This window comes from Procambarus clarkii, chromosome 63 (genome assembly GCF_040958095.1).
Source record: "Procambarus clarkii isolate CNS0578487 chromosome 63, FALCON_Pclarkii_2.0, whole genome shotgun sequence".
NCBI classification, from domain to species: Eukaryota; Metazoa; Arthropoda; class Malacostraca; order Decapoda; family Cambaridae; genus Procambarus; species Procambarus clarkii.
Genome location: NC_091212.1, coordinates 19,350,159 through 19,365,943, shown reverse-complemented (window position 1 = coordinate 19,365,943; position 15,785 = coordinate 19,350,159). Strand labels below are relative to the sequence as shown.

The following is a 15,785-nucleotide window of genomic DNA, read 5'->3' as shown; positions in this document are numbered from 1 at the left end:
CGGACCTGTTGTGTCTCTTTATTGTGAGGCCCAGGTGCCCGGCTGAGGCGGGGGGGGGGTCATGGACTACAACCTTACTTCCCCCGGAGTCCCTGACAGGTTAGTACCTTCGTACCACCACCTTGGTACCGCCACCTTGGTACCGCCACCTTGGTACCACCACCTTGGTACCGCCACCTTGGTACCACCACCATGGTACCGCCACCTTTGTACCGCCACCTTGGTACCACCACCTTGGTACCGCCACCTTTGTACCACCACCTTGGTACCGCCACCTTGGTACCACCACCTTGGTACCACCACCTTGGTACCACCACCTTGGTACCACCACCTTAGTACCGCCACTTTGGTACCGCCACTTTGGTACCACCACCTTGGTACCACCACCTTGGTACCGCTACCTTGGTACCACCACCTTGGTACCACCACCTTGGTACCACCACCTTGGTACCGCCACTTTGGTACCACCACCTTGGTACCGCCACTTTGGTACCACCACCTTGGTACCACCACCTTGGTACCACCACCTTGGTACCGCCACCTTGGTACCACCACCTTGGTACCGCCACTTTGGTACCACCACCTTAGTACCGCCACTTTGGTACCACCACCCTGGTACCACCACCTTGGTACCACCACCTTGGTACCGCCACCTTGGTACCACCACCTTGGTACCACCACCTTGGTACCGCCACTTTGGTACCACCACCTTCGTACCACCACCTTGGTATCACCACCTTGGTACCGCCACCTTGGTACCACCACCTTGGTACCACCACCTTAGTACCGCCACTTTGGTACCACCACCTTCGTACCACCACCTTGGTACCGCCACCTTGGTACCACCACCTTGGTACCGCCACCTTGGTACCGCCACCTTGGTACCGCCACCTTGGTACCACCACCTTGGTACCACCACCTTGGTACCGCCACCTTGGTACCACCACCTTGGTACCACCACCTTGGTACCACCACCTTGGTACCGCCACCTTGGTACCGCCACCTTGGTACCACCACCTTGGTACCACCACCTTGGTACCACCACCTTGGTACCACCACCTTGGTACCGCCACCTTGGTACCGCCACCTTGGTACCACCACCTTGGTACCACCACCTTGGTACCGCCACCTTGGTACCGCCACCTTGGTACCACCACCTTGGTACCGCCACCTTGGTACCACCACCTTGGTACCACCACCTTGGTACCACCACCTTGGTACCACCACCTTGGTACCGCCACCTTGGTACCGCCACCTTGGTACCACCACCTTGGTACCGCCACCTTGGTACCGCCACCTTGGTACCACCACCATGAATCACTCCACTATTCGTGGGAGTCTAAAATACTTACAAAATTAATAAATAAGTTAATAATTGTTAGAAATATTAATTTGCATTTTTTTAATCTTTTGTTTTTCTTTAATTTGTTTCTTGGTATTTGAGGCTTAAGCTGAAGTATGACTAGAGGCGCGCCCTCACAACTACCCCTGTATGAGGCCTTATGAGGCCACAACTACCCCTGTATGTGGTCACAACTACCCCTGTATGAGGCCACAACTACCCCTGTATGTGGTCACAACTACCCCTGTATGAGGCCACAACTACCCCTGTATGAGGCCTTATGAGGCCACAACTACCCCTGTATGTGGTCACAACTACCCCTGTATGAGGCCACAACTACCCCTGTATGAGGCCTTATGAGGCCACAACTACCCCTGTATGAGGTCACAACTACCCCTGTATGAGGCCTTATGAGGCCACAACTACCCCTGTATGAGGCCACAACTACCCCTGTATGAGGCCTTATGAGGCCACAACTACCCCTGTATGAGGCTCACAACTACCACTGTATGAGGCCACAACTACCACTGTATGAGGCCACAACTACCCCTGTATGAGGCCTTATGAGGCCACAACTACCCCTGTATGAGGTCACAACTACCCCTGTATGAGGCCTTATGAGGCCACAACTACCCCTGTATGAGGCCACAACTACCACTGTATGAGGCCACAACTACCACTGTATGAGGCCACAACTACCCCTGTATGAGGCCTTATGAGGCCACAACTACCCCTGTATGAGGTCACAACTACCCCTGTATGAGGCCTTATGAGGCCACAACTACCCCTGTATGAGGCCACAACTACCACTGTATGAGGCCACAACTACCCCTGTATGAGGCCTTATGAGGCCACAACTACCCCTGTATGAGGCCTTATGAGGCCACAACTACCACTGTATGAGGCCACAACTACCCCTGTATGAGGCCTTATGAGGCCACAACTACCCCTGTATGAGGCCTTATGAGGCCACAACTACCCCTGTATGAGGCCACAACTACCCCTGTATGAGGCCACAACTACCACTGTATGAGGTCACAACTACCCCTGTATGAGGCCTTATGAGGCCACAACTACCCCTGTATGAGGTCACAACTACCCCTGTATGAGGCCTTATGAGGCCACAACTACCCCTGTATGAGGCCACAACTACCACTGTATGAGGCCACAACTACCACTGTATGAGGCCACAACTACCCCTGTATGAGGCCTTATGAGGCCACAACTACCCCTGTATGAGGTCACAACTACCCCTGTATGAGGCCTTATGAGGCCACAACTACCCCTGTATGAGGCCTTATGAGGCCACAACTACCCCTGTATGAGGCCACAACTACCCCTGTATGAGGCCTTATGAGGCCACAACTACCCCTGTATGAGGCCACAACTACCCCTGTATGAGGCCTTATGAGGCCACAACTACCACTGTATGAGGCCACAACTACCCCTGTATGAGGCCACAACTACCCCTGTATGAGGCCTTATGAGGCCACAACTACCCCTGTATGAGGCCTTATGAGGCCACAACTACCACTGTATGAGGCCACAACTACCCCTGTATGAGGCCACAACTACCCCTGTATGAGGCCTTATGAGGCCACAACTACCCCTGTATGAGGCCTTATGAGGCCACAACTACCCCTGTATGAGGCCTTATGAGGCCACAACTACCCCTGTATGAGGCCACAACTACCCCTGTATGAGGCCTTATGAGGCCACAACTACCCCTGTATGAGGCCTTATGAGGCCACAACTACCCCTGTATGAGGCCTTATGAGGCCACAACTACCCCTGTATGAGGCCTTATGAGGCCACAACTACCACTGTATGAGGCCACAACTACCCCTGTATGAGGCCACAACTACCCCTGTATGAGGCCTTATGAGGCCACAACTACCCCTGTATGAGGCCACAACTACCCCTGTATGAGGCCTTATGAGGCCACAACTACCCCTGTATGAGGCCACAACTACCCCTGTATGAGGCCACAACTACCCCTGTATGAGGCCTTATGAGGCCACAACTACCACTGTATGAGGCCACAACTACCCCTGTATGAGGCCACAACTACCCCTGTATGAGGCCTTATGAGGCCACAACTACCCCTGTATGAGGCCTTATGAGGCCACAACTACCACTGTATGAGGCCACAACTACCCCTGTATGAGGCCACAACTACCCCTGTATGAGGCCTTATGAGGCCACAACTACCCCTGTATGAGGCCTTATGAGGCCACAACTACCCCTGTATGAGGCCACAACTACCCCTGTATGAGGCCTTATGAGGCCACAACTACCCCTGTATGAGGCCTTATGAGGCCACAACTACCCCTGTATGAGGCCTTATGAGGCCACAACTACCACTGTATGAGGCCACAACTACCCCTGTATGAGGCCACAACTACCCCTGTATGAGGCCTTATGAGGCCACAACTACCCCTGTGTGAGGCCTTATGAGGCCACAACTACCCCTGTATGAGGCCTTATGAGGCCACAACTACCCCTGTATGAGGCCACAACTACCCCTGTATGAGGCCACAACTACCCCTGTATGAGGCCACAACTACCCCTGTATGAGGCCTTATGAGGCCACAACTACCCCTGTATGAGGCCTTATGAGGCCACAACTACCACTGTGTGAGGCCACAACTACCACTGTATGAGGCCACAACTACCACTGTGTGAGGCCACAACTACCACTGTATGAGGCCACAACTACCACTGTATGAGGCCACAACTACCACTGTGTGAGGCCACAACTGCCACTGTGTGAGGCCACAACTACCACTGTATGAGGCCTTATGAGGCCACAACTACCACTGTATGAGGCCACAACTACCACTGTGTGAGGCCACAACTACCACTGTATGAGGCCACAACTACCACTGTATGAGGTCACAACTACCACTGTATGAGGCCACAACTACCACTGTGTGAGGCCACAACTACCACTGTATGAGGCCACAACTACCACTGTGTGAGGCCACAACTACCACTGTATGAGGCCACAACTACCACTGTATGAGGCCACAACTACCACTGTATGAGGCCACAACTACCACTGTATGAGGCCACAACTACCACTGTATGAGGCCACAACTACCACTGTGTGAGGCCACAACTACCACTGTGTGAGGCCACAACTACCACTGTATGAGGCCACAACTACCACTGTGTGAGGCCACAACTACCACTGTGTGAGGCCACAACTACCACTGTATGAGGCCACAACTACCACTGTATGAGGCCACAACTACCACTGTATGAGGCCACAACTACCACTGTATGAGGCCACAACTACCACTGTATGAGGCCACAACTACCACTGTATGAGGCCACAACTACCACTGTATGAGGCCACAACTACCACTGTATGAGGCCACAACTACCACTGTGTGAGGCCACAACTACCACTGTATGAGGCCACAACTACCACTGTATGAGGCCACAACTACCACTGTGTGAGGCCACAACTACCACTGTGTGAGGCCACAACTACCACTGTATGAGGCCACAACTACCACTGTATGAGGCCACAACTACCACTGTATGAGGCCACAACTACCACTGTATGAGGCCACAACTACCACTGTGTGAGGCCACAACTACCACTGTATGAGGGCCACAACTACCACTGTATGAGGGCCACAACTACCACTGTATGAGGCCACAACTAAGTCTCATCTTTTGACAAATTAACTTTGAAACATTTTGTTTCCTTAAGAAAATGTTAATGTTAGAAATCGAGAAATATATTAATAATCTTTATTATTTCATAAATGATACGAATAATTAACCCATCCTCTTGTTTAGATAGTACTTATTGTGACTGTGTGCACCATAGTACTCCTTGTGACTGTGTGCACCATAGTACTTATTGTGACTGTGTGCACCATAGTACTTCTTGTGACTGTGTGCACTATAGTACTTCTTGTGACTGTGTGCACCATAGTACTTCTTGCGACTGTGTGCACCATAGTACTTCTTGTGACTGTGTGCACCATAGTACTTCTTGTGACTGTGTGCACCATATTACTTCTTGTGACTGTGTGCACCATAGTACTTATTGTGACTGTGTGCACCATAGTACTTCTTGCAACAATGTGCACCATAGTACTTCTTGCAACAATGTGCACCATAGTACTTCTTGCAACAATGTGCACCATAGTACTTCTTGCGACTGTGTGCACCATAGTACTTCTTGCGACTGTGTGCACCATAGTACTTCTTGCGACTGTGTGCACCATAGTACTTCTTGCGACTGTGTGCACCATAGTACTTCTTGCGACTGTGTGCACCATAGTACTTCTTGCGACTGTGTGCACCATAGTACAAACATTGCAGAACTAAGCAACTAGATACTATAAGCAACTTTGTATTAATTACATTATACAGTCCGACAAAATTAAGGTAAACAACAAACAGAGATATACCCAGGCCTGGTATACCACACACATACGCACTATATTAGGCCTCACATAGCGTATATTAGGCCTGGGAAGGTGAGGTTAGGTTAGTTTTAAGCTTCGCAACTTTAGTAGAAAATTTGCTTGTCCGATTCAATAGTACCGATTTCTACTTTCTAATTGCGTTGTATGTCGGTATATGTACTATGGTGGTCCTCATCCTTCCCATAAGTATTATGGAAACAGCGTCTCAAGATCTATACAATTCTTCCTTTTTTTCTCAGAATAAATATATTATGTGTTGAGTTCCTAAACAATCTAACGAGGGAATTATTTACGGCAAGTTTAGCAACGGTGGTTAACAGTACGAGGTTGTTCGAGTTTAACAGATATGTTTATTTGTGTCATTGTTTACTTGTGTCATTGTCTTCTTGTGTCATTGTCTTCTTGTGTCATTGTTTTCTTGTGTCATTGTTTCCTTGCATGATTGTTTTCATGTGATTGTTTTCTTGCCTCATTGTTATATTTTGACATTGTTTTCTTGTGATTGTTTCTAGTGCGATTGTGACTGCATTCTTCCGTGATTAATATCTATATTATAATAAACACATCGGCCACACAATAAGACTATACCACAATAACACAATCAGCAGTACTACCACACAATAACACAATCAGCAGTACTACCACACAATAACACAATCTGCAGTACTACCACACAATAACACAATCCGCAGTACTACCACACAATAACACAATCTGCAGTACTACCACACAATAACACAATCTGCAGTACTACCACACAATAACACAATCTGCAGTACTACCACACAATAACACAATCTGCAGTACTACCACACAATAACACAATCTGCAGTACTACCACACAATAACACAATCAGCAGTACTACCACACAATAACACAATCTGCAGTACTACCACACAATAACACAATCTGCAGTACTACCACACAATAACACAATCCGCAGTACTACCACACAATAACACAATCAGCAGTACTACCACACAATAACACAATCTGCAGTACTACCACACAATAACACAATCTGCAGTACTACCACACAATAACACAATCAGCAGTACTACCACACAATAACACAATCTGCAGTACTACCACACAATAACACAATCTGCAGTACTACCACACAATAACACAATCAGCAGTACTACCACACAATAACACAATCAGCAGTACTACCACACAATAACACAATCTGCAGTACTACCACACAATAACAATCGCACAAAGAAACCATCACACTAGCAGACAATCAGGTAAGAATACAATCACTCAAGACTGCACATCGCTAAAGGCCCGCCAATATTCAGCCACAGTATAAACCCGGTGACCGCCTTGCACAGTGTTGCACAGTGTTGCGCAGTGTTGCGCAGTGTTGCGCAGTGTTGCGCAGTGTTGCACAGTGTTGCGCAGTGTTGCACAGTGTTGCACAGTGTTGCGCAGTGTTGCACAGTGTTGCACAGTGTTGCACAGTGTTGCACAGTGTTGCACAGTGTTGCACAGTGTTGCACAGTGTTGCACAGTGTTGCACAGTGTTGCACAGTGTTACGCAGTGTTGCACAGTGTTGCACAGTGTTGCACAGTGTTGCGCAGTGTTGCACAGTGTTGCACAGTGTTGCACAGTGTTGCGCAGTGTTGCGCAGTGTTGCACAGTGTTGCACAGTGTTGCGCAGTGTTGCACAGTGTTGCACAGTGTTACAGAGTGTTGTGCAGTGTTACACAGTGTTGCACAGTGTTGCACAGTGTTGCACAGTGTTACACAGTGTTGCGCAGTGTTGCACAGTGTTACACAGTGTTGCACAGTGTTGCACAGTGTTGCACAGTATTGCACAGTGTTGCACAGTGTTGCACAGTGTTGCGCAGTGTTGCACAGTGTTGCACAGTGTTACAGAGTGTTGTGCAGTGTTACACAGTGTTGCACAGTGTTGCACAGTGTTGCACAGTGTTACACAGTGTTGCGCAGTGTTGCACAGTGTTACACAGTGTTGCACAGTGTTGCACAGTGTTACACAGTGTTGCGCAGTGTTGCACAGTGTTACACAGTGTTGCACAGTGTTGCACAGTGTTGCACAGTATTGCACAGTGTTACACAGTGTTGCACAGTGTTGCACAGTGTTACACAGTGTTGCGCAGTGTTGCACAGTGTTACACAGTGTTGCACAGTGTTGCACAGTGTTACACAGTGTTGCACAGTGTTACACAGTGTTACACAGTGTTACACAGTGTTGCACAGTGTTGCAGGGTCTCTTGGAAATAATAATTATGAATGTCAGTTTTCTTGTTTTGGCAACATTGTCCTTTTTATACGTTAACATTCCAGTAGGCCTAACCATCGTAGTTAACACTTTAGTAGGCCTAGCCATCGTAGTTAACACTTTAGTAGGCCTAGCCATCGTAGTTAACACTTTAGTAGGCCTAGCCATCGTAGTTAACACTTTAGTAGGCCTAGCCATCGTAGTTAACACTTTAGTAGGCCTAGCCATCGTAGTTAACACTTTAGTAGGCCTAGCCATCGTAGTTAACATTCCAGTAGACCTAGCCATCGTAGTTAACACTTTAGTAGGCCTAGCCATCGTAGTTAACACTTTAGTAGGCCTAGCCATCGTAGTTAACTCTTTAGTAGGCCTAGCCATCGTAGTTAACACTTTAGTAGGCCTAGCCATCGTAGTTAACACTTTAGTAGGCCTAGCCATCGTAGTTAACACTTTAGTAGGCCTAGCCATCGTAGTTAACATTCCAGTAGACCTAGCCATCGTAGTTAACACTTTAGTAGGCCTAGCCATCGTACTTAACACTTTAGTAGGCCTAGCCATCGTAGTTAACACTTTAGTAGGCCTAGCCATCGTAGTTAACACTTTAGTAGGCCTAGCCATCGTAGTTAACATTCCAGTAGACCTAGCCATCGTAGTTAACACTTTAGTAGGCCTAGCCATCGTAGTTAACACTTTAGTAGGCCTAGCCATCGTAGTTAACTCTTTAGTAGGCCTAGCCATCGTAGTTAACACTTTAGTAGGCCTAGCCATCGTAGTTAACACTTTAGTAGGCCTAGCCATCGTAGTTAACACTTTAGTAGGCCTAGCCATCGTAGTTAACACTTTAGTAGGCCTAGCCATCGAAGTTAACACTTTAGTAGGCCTAGCCATCGTAGTTAACACTTTAGTAGGCCTAGCCATCGTAGTTAACACTTTAGTAGGCCTAGCCATCGTAGTTAACATTCCAGTAGACCTAGCCATCGTAGTTAACACTTTAGTAGGCCTAGCCATCGTAGTTAACACTTTAGTAGGCCTAGCCATCGTAGTTAACACTTTAGTAGGCCTAGCCATCGTAGTTAACACTTTTGTAGGCCTAGCCATCGTAGTTAACACTTTAGTAGGCCTAGCCATCGTAGTTAACACTTTAGTAGGCCTAGCCATCGTAGTTAACACTTTAGTAGGCCTAACCATCGTAGTTAACACTTTAGTAGGCCTAGCCATCGTAGTTAACACTTTAGTAGGCCTAGCCATCGTAGTTAACACTTTAGTAGGCCTAGCCATCGTAGTTAACACTTTAGTAGGCCTAGCCATCGTAGTTAACATTCCAGTAGACCTAGCCATCGTAGTTAACACTTTAGTAGGCCTAGCCATCGTAGTTAACACTTTAGTAGGCCTAGCCATCGTAGTTAACTCTTTAGTAGGCCTAGCCATCGTAGTTAACACTTTAGTAGGCCTAGCCATCGTAGTTAACACTTTAGTAGGCCTAGCCATCGTAGTTAACACTTTAGTAGGCCTAGCCATCGTAGTTAACACTTTAGTAGGCCTAGCCATCGTAGTTAACACTTTAGTAGGCCTAGCCATCGTAGTTAACACTTTAGAAGGCCTAGCCATCGTAGTTAACACTTTAGTAGGCCTAGCCATCGTAGTTAACATTCCAGTAGACCTAGCCATCGTAGTTAACACTTTAGTAGGCCTAGCCATCGTAGTTAACACTTTAGTAGGCCTAGCCATCGTAGTTAACACTTTAGTAGGCCTAGCCATCGTAGTTAACACTTTTGTAGGCCTAGCCATCGTAGTTAACACTTTAGTAGGCCTAGCCATCGTAGTTAACACTTTAGTAGGCCTAGCCATCGTAGTTAACACTTTAGTAGGCCTAGCCATCGTAGTTAACATTCCAGTAGGCCTAGCCATCGTAGTTAACACTTTAGTAGGCCTAGCCATCGTAGTTAACACTTTAGTAGGCCTAGCCATCGTAGTTAACATTCCAGTAGACCTAGCCATCGTAGTTAACACTTTAGTAGGCCTAGCCATCGTAGTTAACATTCCAGTAGGCCTAGCCATCGTAGTTAACATTCCAATAGGCCTAGCCATCGTAGTTAACATTCCAGTAGGCCTAGCCATCGTAGTTAACATTCCAGTAGGCCTAGCCATCGTAGTTAACATTCCAGTAGGCCTAGCCATCGTAGTTAACACTTTAGTAGGCCTAGCCATCGTAGTTAACATTCCAGTAGGCCTAGCCATCGTAGTTAACATTCCAGTAGGCCTAGCCATCGTAGTTAACGTTCCAGTAGGCCTAGCCATCGTAGTTAACATTCCAGTAGGCCTAGAATGACCTGGCTGACTCTACACGAACTGACAGCATGCTGACTCTACACGAACTGACAGCATGCTGACTCAAACACGAACTGACAGCATGCTGAGTCTACACGAACTGACAGCATGCTGACTCTACACGAACTGACAGCATGCTGACTCTACACGAACTGACAGCATGCTGACTCTACACGAACTGACAGCATGCTGACTCTACACGAACTGACAGCATGCTGACTCTACACGAACTGACGCTGTGATATCTCAACACCAACTTTTTTTATTTCATTTATATATATACAAGAGTTCTTACATTCTTGTAAGGCCACCAGCACGCAATGTGTCTTTGACCACTTGGGCTGGACGGTAGAGCGACGGTCTCGCTTCCTGCAGGTCGGCGTTCAATCCCCGACCGTCCAAGTGGTTGGGCACTATTCCTCCCCGACGTCCCATCCCATATCCATATCCTGATCCCTTCCAAATGTCATATAGTTGTAATGGCTTGGCGATTTCTCCTGATAGCAAGCATAGCGTGTCGGACAGGTCCTTAATCCTAATTTTTCCCTGGAATACGACCCGCCAAATAGTTTACCAACCAGGTACTCATTCACTGAACAGAGGTTACAGTTAAAGATTGGCGCCCGGTCAATCCTCCCCTGTTATTCTTATGTTCTTGTGGCTATCTTGTCAGGTTATCTTGAGATGATTTCGGGGGTTTAGTGTCCCCGCGGCCCGGTCCTCGACCAGGCCTCCACCCCCAGGAAGCAGCCCGTGACAGCTGACTAACACCTAGGTACCTATTTTACTGCTAGGTAACAGGGGCATAGGGTGAAAGAAACTCTGCCCATCGTTTCTCGCCGGCGCCCAGGATCGAACCCGGGACCACAGGATCACAAGTCCAGCGTGCTGTCCGCTCGGCTGACCGGCTCCCTTCCTGGGAGCCGTTGTATGTCGGTCAAATACCAAAGGAAACAGAGACTTAGTATAAATGGGGTTATGTCAGAGTGGGAAAATGTTGTTAGTGAAGAGCCTCAAGGCTCTGTTCTGGGACTTCTGTTATTCATAATATAAATAAATGATACAAAAATCGAGAGGGAAATAAGCACGGACTGGGACTCTCTATCACTTCAAGACAATCTAAACAGAGTTTTCAAATGGTCAAAAGATTGGCAGATGCACTTTAATGCTGACAAATGTAAGGTTTTGAGATTAGGTAATGATGATAGTTACATGATACGAGCTAGATGGTGTTAAGATTGCGAAGTTGGATTGTGAAAGGGATCTGGGAGTTATGATTAGTAAGAATTTAAAACCAAATATCAATGTATAAATGTTCGTAATAAGGCAAATAGGACAGTAGGATTTAATAATCAAAACGATAGTAACAAGACACCTGGTGTTGTTCTTCAGCTATATCTTCCTCTGGTTAGGCCCCATTTAGATTATGCAGTTCAGTTTTGGTCGCCGTGCTATAGAATGGATATAAATTCACTTGAACGTGTCCAGCGTAGGATGACAACGTTAATCTCTTAAATTATTAACTGTCATATGAAGAAAGATTGACAAAGCTTAAATTACATTCTCTAGAAAGGCGAAGAGTTAAGGGTGACATGATGGAGGTGTATAAGTGGATGAATGGGCATAACAAAGGGGATATTAATAAGGTATTAAAAGTATCAACCCAAGACAGAACACGAAACAATTAGTATAAATTGGATAGGTTTAGATTTAAGAAAGACCTGGGTAAATACTGATTCACTAACAGGGGTTGTTGATTTGTGGAACCAATTACCACGTAACGTGTTGGAGGTGGGGTCCCTCGATTGTTTCAAACGTGGGATAGACATGAATATGAGAGGGATTGGATGGTTATCAATTGGAGCTGCCTAGTATGGGCCAATACGCCTTCTGCAGTTAACTTTATTCTTATATTCTAGTGTTCTTAACTGGATACGAACCCATGCCAAAGCGCCAAGCCAGTTACCATTGCGCCACGGTGACTACCTAATTGACACGACGCTGACACTACATCAACTGATACGACGCTGACCCTGCATCAACTGATACGACGCTGACACTACATCAACTGATACGACGCTGACCCTACATCAACTGATACGACGCTGACACTACATCAACTGATACGACGCTGACCCTGCATCAACTGACACTACATCAACTGATACGACGCTGACACTACATCAACTGACACTACATCAACTGACACTACATCAACTGATACGACGCTGACACTACATCAACTGATACGACGCTGACACTACATCAACTGATACGACGCTGACCCTACATCAACTGACACTACATCAACTGATACGACGCTGACACTACATCAACTGACACTACATCAACTGACACTACATCAACTGATACGACGCTGACACTACATCAACTGATACGACGCTGACACTACATCAACTGATACTACATCAACTGACACTACATCAACTGATACGACGCTGACCCTGCATCAACTGACACTACATCAACTGATACGACGCTGACACTACATCAACTGATACGACGCTGACACTACATCAACTGATACGACGCTGACACTACATCAACTGATACGACGCTGACACTACATCAACTGATACGACGCTGACACTACATCAACTGATACGACGCTGACACTACATCAACTGATACTACATCAACTGACACTACATCAACTGATACGACGCTGACCCTGCATCAACTGACACTACATCAACTGATACGACGCTGACACTACATCAACTGATACGACGCTGACACTACATCAACTGATACGACGCTGACACTACATCAACTGATACGACGCTGACACTACATCAAATGATACGACGCTGACCCTACATCAACTGATACGACGCTGACACTACATCAACTGACACGACGCTGACACTACATCAACTGATACGACGCTGACCCTACATCAACTGATACGACGCTGACACTACATCAACTGATACGACGCTGACACTACATCAACTGATACGACGCTGACCCTACATCAACTAACACGCCGCTGACCCTACATCAACTGACACGCCGCTGACATTACATCAACTGACACTACATCAACTGACACGCCGCTGACATTACATCAACTGACACTACATCAACTGACACGCCGCTGACATTACATCAACTGACACTACATCAACTGACACGCCGCTGACATTACATCAACTGACACTACATCAACTAACACGACGCTGACACATCAACTGACACTACATCAACTGACACGCCGCTGACACTACATCAACTGACACGACGCTGACACTACATCAACTGACACGCCGCTGACACTACATCAACTGACACGCCGCTGACACTACATCAACTAACACAACGCTGACACTACATCAACTGACACGCCGCTGACACTACATCAACTGACACGTCGCTGACTACATCAACTGACACGCCGCTGACACTACATCAACTGACACGCCGCTGACACTACATCAACTGACACGCCGCTGACACTACATCAACAGACACGCCGCTGACACTACATCAACTGACATTCCGCTGACTACATCAACTGACACGCCGCTGACACTACATCAACTGACACGCCGCTGACACAACATCAACTGACACGCCGCTGACTACATCAACTAACACGACGCTGACACTACATCACCTGACACGCCGCTGACACTACATCAACTGACACGCCGCTGACACTACATCAACTGACACGACGCTGACACTACATCAAATGACACGCCACTGACACTACATCAACTGACACGACGCTGACACTACATCAACTGACACGCCGCTGACACTACATCAACTGACACGACGCTGACACTACATCAAATGACACGCCGCTGACACTACATCAACTGACACGCCGCTGACTACATCAACTAACACGACGCTGACACTACATCACCTGACACGCCGCTGACACTACATCAACTGACACGCCGCTGACATTACATCAACTGACACGCCGCTGACACTACATCAACTGACACGCCGCTGACACTACATCAACTGACACGCCGCTGACATTACATCAACTGACACGCCGCTGACACTACATCAACTGACACGCCGCTGACACTACATCAACTAACACGCCGCTGACACTACATCAACTGACACTACATCAACTGACACGCCGCTGACACTACATCAACTGACACGCCGCTGACACTACATCAACTGACACGCCGCTGACTACATCAACTGACACGCCGCTGACCCTACATCAACTGACACGACGCTGACACTACATCAACTGACACGCCACTGACACTACATCAACTGACACGCCGCTGACACATCAACTGACACGCCGCTGACGACATCAACTGACACTACGTCAACTGACACGCCGCTGACATTACATCAACTGACACGCCGCTGACTACATCAACTGACACGCCGCTGACTACATCAATTGACACACTGCTGACACTACGTCAACTGACACGCCGCTGACACTACATCAACTGACACGCCGCTGACTACATCAACTGACACGCCGCTTACTACATCAACTGACACGCCGCTGACACTACATCAACTGACACGCCGCTGACACTACATCAACTGACACGCCGCTGACATTACATCAACTGACATGCCGCTGACTACATCAGCTGACACGCTGCTGACACTACATCAACTGACACGCCGCTGACTACATCAACTGACACGCCGCTGACTACATCAACTGACACGACGCTGACACTACATCAACTGACACGCCGCTGACATTACATCAACTGACACGCCGCTGACATTACATCAACTGACACGCCGCTGACATTACATCAACTGACACGCCGCTGACCCTACATCAATTGATACGCCGCTGACATTACATCAACTGACACGCCGCTGACATTACATCAACTGACACGCCGCTGACTAAATCAACTGACACGCCGCTGACTACATCAACTGACACGCCGCTGACATTACATCAACTGACACGCCGCTGACATTACATCAATTGTCACGCCGCTGACCCTACATCAACTGACACGCCGCTGACTACATCAACTGACACGCCGCTGACTACATCAACTGACACGCCGCTGACTACATCAACTGACACGCCGCTGACATTACATCAACTGACACGCCGCTGACATTACATCAACTGTCACGCCGCTGACTACATCAACTGACACGCCGCTGACCCTACATCAACTGACACGCCGCTGACATTACATCAACTGACACCCCGCTGACTACATCAGCTGACACGCCGCTGACCCTACATCAACTGACACGCCGCTGACCCTACATCAACTGACACGACGCTGACTACATCAACTGACACGCCGCTGACACTACATCAACTGACACGCCGCTGACATTACATCAACTGACACGCCGCTGACTACATCAACTGACACGCCGCTGACCCTACATCAACTAACATGACGCTGACA

The 15,785-nt window shown here is 47.8% G+C and overlaps 1 protein-coding gene across 1 annotated transcript in view; it reads right to left on the bottom strand.

Moving 5' to 3' along the window:
* The window catches only part of LOC123769479 (extracellular serine/threonine protein kinase four-jointed-like), a 119,908-nt gene that overhangs the window by 101,827 nt on the left and 2,296 nt on the right, over nt 1–15,785 (bottom strand). The gene's annotated exons all lie outside the window — the stretch shown is intronic.